Source organism: Mustelus asterias, chromosome 10, assembly GCF_964213995.1.
Source record: "Mustelus asterias chromosome 10, sMusAst1.hap1.1, whole genome shotgun sequence".
Lineage (NCBI taxonomy): Eukaryota > Metazoa > Chordata > Chondrichthyes > Carcharhiniformes > Triakidae > Mustelus > Mustelus asterias.
The window spans coordinates 111,628,892-111,641,063 of NC_135810.1; the positions used below are offsets into that span (position 1 = coordinate 111,628,892).

At 41.3% G+C, this 12,172-nt stretch overlaps 1 protein-coding gene across 4 annotated transcripts in view; it reads right to left on the minus strand.

Moving 5' to 3' along the window:
* ppp2r3b (protein phosphatase 2, regulatory subunit B'', beta) overlaps positions 1–12,172 on the minus strand; it is a 134,550-nt gene that overhangs the window by 96,760 nt on the left and 25,618 nt on the right. The gene's annotated exons all lie outside the window — the stretch shown is intronic.

The following is a 12,172-nucleotide window of genomic DNA, read 5'->3' on the forward strand; positions in this document are numbered from 1 at the left end:
ATCCTCGCTCTATGGTCTACTGATCATTGGTTAAAAAAAATGAAATAATAGGAAAATAACTGAAGGACAAGGAAGAAAACGGGAGGAGGAAAAAATGCTTTTTAAAACCAATGGGGAGAGAGGAGAGGATTCTGTTGGAAAAAAACAATACGCGTGTATTGCTCGAAATGCAGAAGGAAAGTTAATTGACATACAAATTGGTCCCATTGGTTTTGAATGTTACATGCTGTTAAGATTCAGTAACGAATTTGCAAAAGTTCCACGTAACACCATCATTTCACAAAGTTACTGGAAAAGTAATTAGAAGACTCTTCCATCATACAATAAATTAAAACAGTGCCTACTTTGATATACAGAATGGCATGGCATCAGCGTAACACTCATCAGTCCCACTGATGTCAATAAACATGCTGGCACTTATCAGGATGAACATAAGTGCTTATTAGCATCTGAATCTATCTTTCTACTCTGGTTCTGCTGTAGTAGAAGACAACAGACTTGCAATAAATGGTATGACTGCTGAACAGGTACAACTGTGGGACATACACATTTAGAAATTAAATGGAATTCGACATGCAGCTGACTATTGGCTTTCACATTAGTTACACTTGTAATGTCTAGTGATTTTAGCAGTGATTGCTCTCCACTGTAGCCTAATAGCTTCCAGCTATCAAAATATTAAAATTGGTGATTTCAAGTTTTGATATAATAAAGTTATACAGAATTATAGCCTGGCATGAAGTAAGAAGTTACAATCTTTGCACATAAGAATTATTTGTCAGTTTACACAGCAAATTAAATACGAGATGTGCTTTACTGGTGACAATGAGTCACTCGGAAATAACCAAAATGTGGCATGGCTGCGTTTTGATTTGATTTATTATTGTCACATGTATTAGGATACAGTGAAAAGTAATGTTTCTTGCATGCTATGCAGACAAAGCATACCGTTCACAGAGAGGGAAAGGAGAGAGTGCAGAATGTAGTGTTACAGTCATAGCTAGGGTGTAGAGAAAGATCAACTTAGTGCGAGGTAGGTCCATTCAAAAGTCTGATGGCAGCAGGGGAGAAGCTGTCCTTGTGTCGGTTGGTACGTGATCTCAGATTTTTATATCTTTTTCCCGAAGGAAGAGAGTATGTCCAGGGCGCGTGGGGTCCTTAATTATGCTGGCCGCTTTTCTGAGGCAGCGGGAAGTGTAGACAGAGTCAATGGATGAGAGGTTGGTTTGCATGATGGATCGGACTGCATTCACCACTTTTGTAGTTTCTTGCGGTCATGGGCAGAGCAGGAGCCATACCAAGCGATGATACAACCAGAAAGAATGCTTTCTATGGTGTATCTGTAAAAGTTGGAGAGATTCGTAGCTGACGTGTCAAATTTCCTTAGTCTTCTGAGAAAGTAGAGGCGTTGGTGGGCTTTATTTAGAATGAATGACAGCTTCAACACAATTTATTTTAACATAGATTTTGTAAAAAGTTTTTTTTAAAAAGTGATCTTGTTGGAAGAAGTGTCCAGCTTAATGACTACAAACTAGTTAATCTAATAGCTGCTACAGAGACATGACGCAAACATAGTAATAAGGAAGGATCTTGGTTCAGAAGAGTGGAAAGTAAAATCAGTGTGTGGGGGACTGAGGTGGTGGTTGGAAGCAAAACAGGGACTAGAACTAAAAGTTTAATGAAGGAACCCTTATGAACACCACAATGCTGGACTTTGAGGGGTGTGTCTTCCCCCAGTGACCTCAAGGGGCACAGCTTCATCACATGTTGTGTCTCTGCCACTTAAAGTCCTTCAACGATTGCTCTGTGCTCCTGCCAGGAGGGGTGGTCCCGGTTCTTACAGCTTCAATCTAAAAGGGTAACAGCGCAGTTTCAAATGTCATCATCAGTGTTTGCCACTGCTTCACCCTGGATAGACGATCTGGGCTATAACAGATTTGGATTTTTCAAAAGACATTTGAAAAGGTGCCATTTGAAAGGTTGTTGCACAAGATAAAGGCTCAAGGGGTTTATAAACATAAATAGAGGTTTGGTTCTGAGCTCCCTGTGAGGAATTGTCGAAACAAAATAATTAAATTTACTAAATTACCATAGAATCAGAATCCCTACAGTACAGAAGGAGGCCATTCAGCCCATCGAGTCTGCACTGATCACAATCCCACCCAGGCCCTATCCCCACAACTCCATGCATTTATCCCTGACACTACGGGGTAATTTAGCATGGTCAATCCACCCAACCCGCACATCTTTGGACCAATAAGATTTCACCTTTTGCAACTTGTAATATAACACAAATCAGAATCCACTCAAATTAAACATTAATTACCAAGCAAATCGCAGTCAGATATGAACTATAAATAACACATGGAATTGCAGATACAACAAAACTATCTCACGAGATTACAAGCATCCATAACATTTCCCACACAAATGCGGCATCATGTGCAATCTCAGTCATTCCAACTCAGTCACCAAGATGCAGGATCGCTCACTATCCCCACTCAATGGATTTGATCCTCAAGTCACCTACAATTGTCATTTAACTCCATCAGAGTTCCACAGAGACAGTTGTGACCAAAACTGTATATTAATCTTCGCTAATTTCACTACAGTCTTGATGGCACAGATTTCCCAGAGACTCCTTATTAAACCTCTAGTAAAACTGAAGAACAGCCATAAAATTGTCCAATTCTGTTTAGAGTTTATTTATTAATGTCACGAGTAGGCTTACATTAGCATTGCATTGAAGTTACTGTGAAAATCCCCTAGTCGCCAAACTCCGGCACCTGTTCGGGTACACTGAGGGAGAATTTAGCATGGCCAATGCACCCTAACCAGCACGTCTTTCAGACTGTGGGAGGAAACCGGAGCACCCGGAGGAAACCCTCGCAGACCTTCGGGAGAATGTACAGACTCTGTACAGACAGTGACCCAAGCCGGGAATCGAACCCGGGTCCCTGGCACTGTGAGGTAGCAATACTAACCACTGTGCCAATGTGCTGCCCATTCTCTGCTCTAATCCTTGCTTCAGCGTTGTCCTTTTTAACCGTATTACACTCACAGCTTCTTGGAAATGTGCCATCACTGTTCTTCCCCTGCTGCAGCTCTTATTTATCTCTGTCCACATTGCATCTGCATCATACAATCCTTCCTACTGGTACTGCTACAAGGTCTAGGGTCACATGGACCAGTATTTATTAATCAAGAAAATTACAACTGATCCCTTTATAATTGATGCAAGTTCTTTTCAAACATTCTTAAAATGTTACAGGTTCCAGAAACATCTTGGAAAAATTACAAATTTCCCATGCCAATTGCTGCTGGGTTAAAGTTCTTCATAATTGGTGAAAAGGCAGAAAACAGTAGGAGTAAAAAAAAACTTACCTTCAAGTGCGATGTGCATTGCTAGTAGGGTGATGCAAGGATCAGTTCTTGGGCCTCACGTATTTACAATTTATATTACTTAGTTTAAAAGACCAAGTATAATTTATACAAATTTGCGAACAATGCAAAGCAAGGTTTGAAAATAAGCTGCAAGGAGAACACGGAGTCTGTAGAGGGTTTCAGACAGGTTAAATGAGTGGACAAGGTGGCAGATGGAGTGTAATTTGGGAAAATGCTGGGGGAGCCCAGCACATAATGGAAAGGACAAGGCTGAAGCATTTGCAACCATCTTCATCCAGAAAGGCCGAGTGCATGATCCACTTTGGTGCCCTCCTTGGGTCCCCAGCATCACGGATGTCTGCTTTCAGACAATTCAATTCACTTCACGTGATATCAAGATACAGCTGAAGACACAGGGCACAGCAAAGACTATGGGCCGTGACAATAGTCCAGCAATAGTACTGAGGACTTGCATTCCAGAACTAGCTGCATCCCCACGCCAAGATATTCCTGTACAGCTACAACACCGGCATCTACCCAGCAACCTGGAAAATTGCCGGTCCACAAAATGGTGGATAAAAGCAATCTGACCAATTATCATCCCACGGGGCCACTCGATCATCAGTAAAATGGTGAAAGCTGTTGTTGACTGTGCCATCTTAGAATCAGAAATCCTACAGTGCAGAAGGAGGCCATTTGGCCGATCAAGTCTGCACTGACAACAATTCCTCCCAGGCCTTCTCTCCATAACCCCACATATTTACCCCACTAATCCCTCTAACCTACTCATGCTGGGACACTAAGGGGCAATTTAGCATGGCCAATGCACCTAACCTCACATCTTTGGACTGTGGAAGGAAACCTGAGCACCCGGAGGAAACCCACGCAGACACAGGGAGAACGTGCAAACTCCACACAGACAGTGACCCAAGCCAGGAATCGAACCCAGGTCCCTAGAGCTGACAGGCAGCAGTGCAAACCACTGTGAACTACCAAACAGCACTTACTCAGCAATCACGTGCGCACTGATGCTCAATTTGGGCTCCACCAGGGTCACTCAGCTCTTGAGTTCAGTACAGCCTTGGTCTAATCAACAGAGCTCAGTTCACAGAGGTGAGGCAGGAGTGATTGCCCTCGACATCAAAGCAGCATTTGAATGAATATAGCATCAAGAAGGCTTAGCAAAATTGGAATCAACGTAAATCAGGTGTAAACTCTCCACAGGTTGGAGTCGTACCTGACGCAAAGGAAGATGACTGTGGTTGTTGGAGGTCAATCATCGAGTCCTGGGATATTGCAGCAAGAGTTCTTTGGGTCCTAGGTCAAACCATCTTCAGATGCTTCATCAATGACCTTCCCTCCATCAGAAGGTCAGAAGTGGGGATGTTGGTTGATGATTGCACTGTTCAGTATCATTTGTGACTCCTCAGATGATGAAACAGTCGTGTCCAAATGCAGCAAGGCCTGTACCACATTCAGGCTTGGGATAAATGGCAAACAATATTTGTGCCACACAAGTGGTGGAGACAAAGACCTAGAACTCCCTCCCTAACAGCACTGTTGAGTATACCTACTACATGGACTACAGAGGTTCAAAGTGGTGGCTCACCAGCACCTCCTCAGGAGCAATTGGCGAGGCAATAAATGATGTAGCCAGCAGCACCCACATCCCATTGAGGTATTAAAGAAAAGTGGTTATTGACTTTGGTACAGCAGATTTTCTTTTTTAAAATGAGAAACTACTGAACATATTCAGAAGGATTTGTGGAACCTTGTACACAAAACAGAAAGTTACCAAGCAGGTACAAAAAGTAGGTAGGTAAATAGCACATTGACCTTTATTGCAAGGGGCATTGGAGCATAAGAAAGTCTTGCTGCAGTTGTACAGGCCTGTGGGGAGACCACATCTGGAGTAGTAAGAAGTTTAGTCCAACTACATAAGGATCTACTGGGCATAGAGGTGGTGTAATGAAGATCCACTAGATTTAGTTCCTAGAATAAATGTGAGGTTATCCACTTTGGTAACAATAATAGAAAGACAGGTTATTACTTGAATGGTATAAATTGAGAGAGGTGAATACTCAATGAGACCTTGGAGTCCTCGTACATCAATCGCTGAAAGTGCACGCGCAGGTACTGCACACAGTAAAGAAGGCAAATGGTATGTTGGCCTTCATAGCGAGAGGATTTGAGTATAGGGATAGGAATATTTTGCTGCAATTATATAGGGCGTTGGTGAGGCCACACCTGGAATATTGTGTGCAGTTTTGGTGTCCAAGGATGTCCTTGCTATAGAGGGAGTATAGCAAAGGTTTACCAGGCTGATTCCTGGGATGGCAGGTCTGTCATATGAGGAGAGACTAAATCGGTTAGGATTATATTCACTGGAGTTTAGAAGACACAGAGGATCTCAGAGAAACTTATAAAATTCTAACAGGGTTAGACCAGATTAGATTCAGAAAGAATGTTCCCAATGGTGGGGGAGTCCAGAACTAGGGGTCATAGTTTGAGGATAAGGGGTAAACCTTTTAGAATTGAGGTGAGAAATTTCTTCACCAAAAGGGTAAATTAAAGTATTGCGAAAGGGTGCATTTAGCATATCAGTATTAATAATCTGAAGGGAAATAAAGACACAAGCTATTATCAGAAAATGTGTGGGGTATGTGTGGTGCGTGCACTTCAGGTGTAGTTTCCATCAGAATGGTTTCCGCTATTCCCTTTCTATTTCACATTTTCATGCTTACTTTAGTTAATATGTTTTATTTTGCAACACTCAATTAACTACTTAAAATTTTGTCAATTTAAGAACTTATGCACCATCCTCGTAACATTGCTTAAAATGCGCCCTTTGGACACAACCCAAGCACCCAAAAAATCTAGAATTGCGCCGCCGGGAGTTTTGTTCTTAGTTGAAATGAAGATGGTATGAAAATTCCTCACATGCACCATCACACTTGACTGAAATCTTAATGACAATGCTGACTGTGCTTTAACACCAGTGTTATATTGTACTAAATTCAGCATGAAAAGAATGTATAGTTTGATTAAATAATTATATACATTGGGAAAATTGGGAGGTCCTGTTAGTTCACAACTTTTCACTTCCAGTACGTGGCATTCAGATGAATGCTTCTGGTGGTCATTATTTAAACTTCTGGCTTAAGGAAGTCCAATCACGTATGCACTCTCGTTTCAGTGAATGTTGGCAAAATGTCATCTGTTTCTCCACAAGCTTTAAACTGGAGACTAATGAAATTCACATCTGGCTACCAATCATAAATCATTACCTAAACCACAATTTCCAGTTTTTTTTTCAGGAAGCAATCATTTCTTCTGCATCAGTGACTCGCAGCCGAACACATTTCTTTATGTTTAGCAAGCTAGACATTTCCTTTACTCTTAAAATTAGCATTATACTCTTTAATATAAAGTAAAAAGCAATGTCTGGATAACAGACCACATCACTTTTAAGGCAAAGAAAATGTATCAGTGATGTGATTCCAACTACAGTACATCTCTGCAAGTCCGTGTACAATAGCAGTTTTTAAAGTGGTAATTTTATAGATACATGAATGTATTACATTTGGTTAATTCAGTAATATAAAATCACAATGAGGCATGCTGGCTATGTTTGTCAATGGCTCATGCTACAGTTATGCACACATATACACCAGCTGTTGTGCACTGCATCAGTGAGACGCAATTTGTATTTTTAACTAATCCCTTCCAGAATGCACTTGGATTCTGGTATTTTACCATTTCCTAAATTAGAATATTGCAGTATGTAAGATCAGCAAAGTATTATGATTAGCAACTGGATAGTCTAACATGTGTTCTAGAATTAAATGCCTTTAAGGAGACATGTTACTTGGAAATTATAGTCTATTGACCAAACATGGGAGTTATAAGCACTGCTGGACTGGAAGAAAATTCTTCTGAAGCACAAGATCCAACAGTGCAATCCCAGAACAGATTCAAATGCAACACAAGAGCGGTCTACAAACATGGATAAAAGCAACAAAGAGTAAATCTTGAAAGTGTATAAAGAAAACTACAGTCATGTTCAGGGGGACTGCTTGGCTATACAGGCAGATGAAAAAGGGAATCTACACATGGACACCATCACAGAGGTAAAATACTGCAGATGCTGAAAACCCGAAATACAAATGAAAATGCTGGGAATACTCAGCAGGTTTGTTCAGAGAGAAACTGAGTCAGTGCTTTGGGTCAATGACCTTTCGTCCATGCCCTACTGTTAAAATCACATAATCCTTTTAATAGAGCAATAGGAAAAATGCTGATGAATCAACAAAATACATACAAAACTCCGAGGAGACACAGAAATTAAGATACCTTGCACATTCCATACCATCTCCTCACAGACCAAGGGCCAGGAATCCCAATTCGAAAACTTGTAGTTAAAAGGATGTCCAAACTGCCACAAGCAGATCCCAATCCCTGGCAATCCAGTCTTTGAAGCAAGAAAACTTTTATTTCTATTCACTGACTTTTTACTCAGGTTTGGAAAAAAGTTATTCTTGGCACGGTTGCCTCAATACTGCATATTCAGAAGCTTGAGAGTTCAAATGTCACTCGAGGACCTTAACATAAAGTACAACACTTGCATAATTTTGAGGGACTATGGCATTGTCAGAGATATCGAGTTTGGATGATGCATTAAACCAAGCTCTCCCTTTCAGTTCAGGTGGAGAAACTATCCTACAACATGTTTCATGGGTGATCAAATACACTCCCATTAGCCTGGCCAACATTATCAAAAACAAATCATCTGGTCAGCTATATAGTTACCATTTTGTGAGGCCTTATTGTGCAAGGTAGTAATTTATTGGCAGTGAAATGCTTTATCAAATCCAGATTATAGAACAGAGCTAAATAAATATAGTTTCATTCTTTCTCAAATCCCAAGTCAGAACACCAAGCTTCATTAAAAACAAAAACATGAATCACAGAATCTTTACAGTACAGAAGGAGGCCCCCTGAAATGTATGTACATTCCTGGGAGTATGAATTAACTTCTATATCTGCACCCTCTCTACTTGCAACTCTTTTAAATGCACTCACAAAGCCCATCGAGACTGTAACAAATGAACATCTTGGCTTAACACATCAATTGTGTTGATTATTGGTGGGTAAATTTTGATTTGATTTATTGCCACATGTATTAGTAGACAGTGAAAAGTATTGTTTCTTGCACGTTGTACAGCCAAACTTGTTCAGGCACTCAAATGCAAATTCCAAAATTTAGTTCCCACCAATTAAAAAAAGTCCAAAACATGTACTTTGATAGGAGGTAAAACTGATTCTTTGGAGTTTGCAGAACTGCAATTATAATACCCTTTGAACCCAAAGGAGATCAACTTTTTGAGGTACCCTTTTATTGAAACACCCTGGATTCCCAGGTTTGCCTTGGAGGTCTATAACTAACAACTCCCAGTCAACATAAAAGGGAAGAGCAATAGCTGAGGGGATGGTGTGGGACAATGGAAAGAATTTGCACATTCTCCCCGTGTCTGTATGGGTTTCCTCTGGGTGCTCCGGTTTCCTCCCACAGTCCATGATGTGCGGGTTAGGTTGAAATTGCTTCTCGTCAGGGAGATTAGCAGGTTTAACATGTGGCGTTACGGGGACAGGGCCTGGGTGGGACTGTTGTCGGTACCGACTCATTGGGCCGAATGGCCTCTTTCTACACTGTAGGGATTCTATGATAAGAATAGTTCACAAGTGTTACTGTCGGTGCTTAATAAATTGCTGGACCCCCACTTGTAAGCATCTAGCAGATATATAACATATGCTGCAAATATTTTCACTTCTTCCATCAGCACACAGTGTAAATCTGAACTGCACATCAGAAGGAATCAAAACCATCCCATTCTCCCTTAATTTTAGGTTATGGTTCACTTTTCATGTTTGGTTTTAATAAAATCTGTAGGAAGACCTTAGAATTTGAATGTGGAAAGTTGATAGGTAGTTTAATGTGGAGAGAGACAGCAAACACTGTTCCATGAGTTCGTGCCAACAATTTCTTTCTCGAGTCATGTAATTTATGGTGCCATACAGCAGCTGAATCGCGCATTTATATGGATTCTGTTTGCTACTAAAAATAGTAATGAGTAACGCATATGCCTTTTTTCAATATAGGCATGCAGCATGTTCAGAACAATCAAGTACTATGATCTCTAATGCAACAATTTCAAATATATATATCTGTAGCAATTCACAAGCTGTGGAAGAGAGATATCAGGGAATACATATACTGACTGCAGCCAGTAAAAATTCCAGACTTAAAATCAAATCAGTTTTGAATTGTACAAGTAGTACGAACTTAAGTTGAAAATCCATACTTAGAACATGAGGAGGAGTAAGCCTTTCAACCCATTGATCCTGCCCCATCGTTCAATAAGATCACGGCTGATCTGATCTTGGCCTCATTCAACTTTCTTGCTTGTTCTCTAGAATCCTCAATTCTCCATCATGCAAGAATCTGTCCATCCGAGCCTTGAACACATTGGGTGGCACGGTAGCACAGTGGTTAGCACTGCTGCTTCACAGCTCCAGGGACCTGGGTTCGATTCCCGGCTTGGGTCACTGTCTGCGTAGGTTAGAGGGATTAGTGGGTAAATATGTCGAGATATGGGGATAGGGCCTAGGTGGGATTGTGGTCGGTGCAGACTTGATGGGCCGAATGGCCTCTTTCTGTGTTGTAGAGATTCTAAGATTCTAAGATATTCAACGACTCTCTGGGGTGGAGAAGAAATGCCTCCTCAGATCGGTCTTAAATAGGTGATCCCTTATTCTGAAACTATGCCCCTTGGTTCCAGATTCTCCAACAAGACGGAAATATTCTCTCAGCATCTACCTTGTCAAGCCCTCTCAGAATTCTAGATGTTTCAATAGGATGACCTCTCATTCTTCTGAACTGAGGCCCTACCTGCTCAACCTCTCTTCTGAGGCAACCCTTTCACCCAAGAATTAACCTATTGAACTTTCTCTGAACTGCCAAGTCCCAACTCTATTTCCTGTTAGTTAACGGGCCCTCCATCAATATCAATATATTGTCCCTACACCACGAGTTATTTTTTTGTGCGGTAACCTTTTGAGATACCTTATTGAATACTTTTTGGAAATCCAACTACATCACATTTACTTATTTCACTTTATTCATCCAGCATATTACATCCTCAAAATAATTCTATAAATTTGTCCTGCACAAACCATATTGACTCTAACTGACTGTATTCCAAATATCCTGCTCCTCTTTCCTTAAATGATGGATCCCAGTAATGTCTAATGTCTAGCAATGGCAGATGTTGGACTAACTGGCCCATAGTTTCCAGCTTTCAGACTTTTTCCTTTCCTAAAAAGGGGGCATTACATTTGCAAATCTGCTGAGACTCTGAGATTTTCAGAATCTATACAGAATTTTGGAAAATTAGAGCCAACACATTCACTACCACTGCAAAGATGTATTTTAAGAATCCAGGATGCAGTCCCTCAGACCAGAGGACTTGACAGTCTGCAATTCCATTACTTTGCCTTTTTCCTTTTCTCCAGTGACAATGAATGTTTTCAGTTCCTCCCTGGCTTTTGCCCCCTGCATTTCTATTATTAGGATGTTTTTAGTATCTTTTAAATGAATCATTGAATCCCTACAGTAAAGGAGGAGGCCATTCAGTACATCGAGTCTGCACTGACTCTCTAACAGAGCATCCCACCCAGGCCCTATCTCCATAACACCATATAATGACTCCGCTAATCCTCGTAACCTACATACCTTTGGACACTAAGGGGCAATTATGTCAGACTCCCATTTATTGACTACAGCTCAGCCTTCAACACGATAATTCCAACAAAAATCATTACCAAACTCCATGGCCTAGGGCTCTGCTCCTCCCTCTGTGACTGGATCCGTGACTTCCTAACCCATAGACTGCAAACAACAAGGATAGGTAACGACACCTCCTCCAAGATTATCCTCAATATCGGTGCCCCGCAAGGCTGTGTCCTCAACCCCTTACTATACTCCTATACACCTAGGACTGTGCGGTCAAATTCCGCGCCAACTCCATTTACAAGTTTGCTGACGACACTGTAGTAGGTTAGACCTCAAACGACGACGAAACGGAGTAAGGAAAGAGATAGAAAATCTGGTGAAAAGGTACGAGAACCATAATCTCTCCCTCAATGTCAGTAAAACGAAGGGGATAGTCATCAACTTTAGGAAACATAGTGGAGGACATGTCCCTGTCTACATCAACGGTGATGAAGTGGAGATGGTCGAGAGCTTCAAGTTCGTAGGTGTTAGATCACCAACAATCTGTCCTGGACCCTCCATGTGGACGCCAAGTTAAGAAAGCTCACCAATGCCTCTACTTTCTCAGAAGGCTAAGGAAATTCGGCATGTCCACTACAACTCTCACCAATTTTTACAAATGTACTATAGAAAGCATCATATCTGTTTGTATCATAGCTTGGTATGGCCCCTGCTCTGACCAAGACTGCAAGAAGCTACAAAGGGTTGTGAACGTAGCCCAGTCCATCACGCAAACCAGCCTCCCATCCATTGACTCCGTCTACACTTCCTGCTGCCTCAGGAAAGCAGCCAGCATAATCAAGGATCCCACGCACCCCGGGGATACGCTCTTCCACCTTCCTCCGTCAGGAAAAAGTTACAAAAGTCTGAAGACACATACCAACAGACTCAAGAACAACTTCTTCCCTGCTGTCACCAGGCGTTTGAATGGTCCTATCATATATTAAGCTGAATAAG